Source organism: Callospermophilus lateralis, chromosome 5, assembly GCF_048772815.1.
Source record: "Callospermophilus lateralis isolate mCalLat2 chromosome 5, mCalLat2.hap1, whole genome shotgun sequence".
NCBI lineage: Eukaryota > Metazoa > Chordata > Mammalia > Rodentia > Sciuridae > Callospermophilus > Callospermophilus lateralis.
Window position 1 is genome coordinate 41423653 of NC_135309.1, and position 2432 is coordinate 41426084.

Sequence of the window (2432 nt, forward strand, 5' to 3'; positions counted from 1 at the left end):
TCTATTTTCTATAAGAACTGGTTGGCAGGATATAATGAGCATTTAGGAAGATAAAAATGAGCTAGCATGCTGGGGACAGATGGGCAGAGACAGAGAGAGTGCCCATGAGGCTGTTGAGGGGATCAAGGTAAGAACTGATCAGTGTCAGGACTGAACCAGGCAGGAGGTGATGGTAAGGACAATGAGAACTGATGAACCATGAGCATGGAGGAGAAGTGATGCATGAAGGTCAGTGAGGGTAGGGCTACTGAAGACTGACCACTGGAGACACAGGAGAATAGTCTCTAGACATCAGGAAAGAGAAGGGGGAACTGATCTTGTGGGCATTTAGTCCCCACATCTGGAATAGAAGAAGAGGTGTCATCTCCTGGATACCTGTTACCATAGAACAGAACAAACTCTGGACTTAAAATAAGAAGTTCTAGTTCTGTGTTTTAATCTGAATCCTTCAATGAATTCATACCCTCATATCTTTAAAATACTATCATCACTGCAGAGTCTTCATCTTTAAAAGAATATCTCTTTCCTATAGCCCATCTAAAGATGAATGTAAAGTATGAGCTCCCGGGGTTCATAGTACTATTTGAAGCTTCCTGGTTCCCACCCTCCCTGGCACCCAAACTTCCAACAAAACCACAAAATGTTAGATTGGAGAATAGGTGAAGTGTTTTGGGATTTGAGAGACAGGGAGAGGCACTTAAGGATGGGGCTGAGGAAGAATTACTAATGCATTAATGACCAAAGACTCTGAAAGAGGATAGGTAGTACCATTTTGTAAACAATAGCTACTAATTGTATGGAACAGGGCAGGATATACTTTCTATGAGATGGTAACCATGATAACTATAGCATCTCCTCTTCTGAGGTTATAAAGAGTTATTAACTCAGAACAGAATCATCACTACAATCCTCTGAAATTCCTGAGTATTGTGGTGGGTAATAACTTAGGGGGTTCCTGGACTCAATAAAAAAATATATCCAATTATCTTCTGCCCTCAAATTTTCTTGTCTCTACATTAACTATCATAGGATCAAATATTTTTAGATAAAAAATTACTGGTTTTATGTCTGTGAGAATCTGTCCTCCTTAATGTCAAAAGCACAATCATGAATATATACCACAAATTACAGAAATGGTCTGGGAATCAGTTTCTCTATTTGTAAAAGTGAAAAAGCATGTGATGGCCACGCCCTCTCAGCTCTAAAATTCCCTACATCCAGGACCTGAGAATTAGCTTTCTTAGTACTTCTTTCATGTCATAATTCCTTAGTCTGTAGAGGAAGGGATTAAACATGGGTATCAACACTGTGAAGATGATGGTGGCTATAGTGTCCTGAACTGAGTAGAAGGATAAAGGTTACATATGGACCCCCAGAATTGCTCCATAGAAGATGGAGACCTCAGTGAGGTGGAACCCATAGGTGGACAGGGCTTTCCTTAACCCACAGGCAGCTAGGAACTTCAGTACATCAGAGAAGATGAAAGCATGGGAGATGGTATATGTAAATGGTGTCATAAATATCAAACCACCCACAGTGAAGACCATCATGCTATTGATAAAGGTATCAGAACAAGCAAGCTTGAGATTAAGGTGGGGGTCACAGAGAAATTGGTACACAGCATTGTTTGGACAAAAGATGAGTTAAACTATGAGAAGGGTGTGTAAGAGAGAGTGCATGTTTATAATGAGCTATGCTACAACTATCAATGGAACACAGAGTTTGGACCTCATGATCAAGGTGTAGTGGAGTGGACAACAGATGGCTACATAACAGTCATAGGCTGTCACTCTCAGGAGGAACACATCCATGTTGCCAAAAGTGATGAAGAAGTACATCTGGGACATGCACTCTCTGTAGGAGATGGACTTGCTCCCCACTATGTGATTCAGCAGCATCTTGGGGACTGTGACTGATGAAATGCATATGTCAACAGTGGAGAGGTTGGCCAGGAAGAAGTACATGGGTGTATGGAGATGAGGGTCACAGCTGATGGCCAAGATGATGAGAAGTTCCCAATGATGGTGACCAGGTACATCCTCAAGAACAGCCCACAGAGGACCTCTTCCTGTTGTGACATCCCAGACTGTCTTAGGAGGAGGAATTATGTTACTATAGTCTGATTGTTTCTATCCATGACTGTGGAGAAGGAAGCATCATCATACTTTTAGACAATATACCAATATTTGAACCAAAATATTATATAGTTCGCAAATTTACTCACTGGTTGATAATTAAATAAATTAGAATTATCTTCAAAAAATTTTTATTAGTTCATAATTATTATACTGAACATGGATTTTATTATGGCATATTTGTACATATACATAAGATAATTTGATCAATTCACTTCCAACATCTCCATTTGTCCTCCTTTCCTTCCTTATCCTTGTCTCCTTCTTCTATCCTACTTGTCTCACTTCTAATTTCAT

At 40.0% G+C, this 2432-nt stretch overlaps 1 pseudogene; it reads right to left on the reverse strand.

The window, feature by feature from the left end:
• Window positions 1-1211: 1211 nt before the first annotated feature.
• On the reverse strand, window positions 1212-2137 carry LOC143400365 (olfactory receptor 1L1-like; annotated as a pseudogene).
• Window positions 2138-2432: the final 295 nt, after the last annotated feature.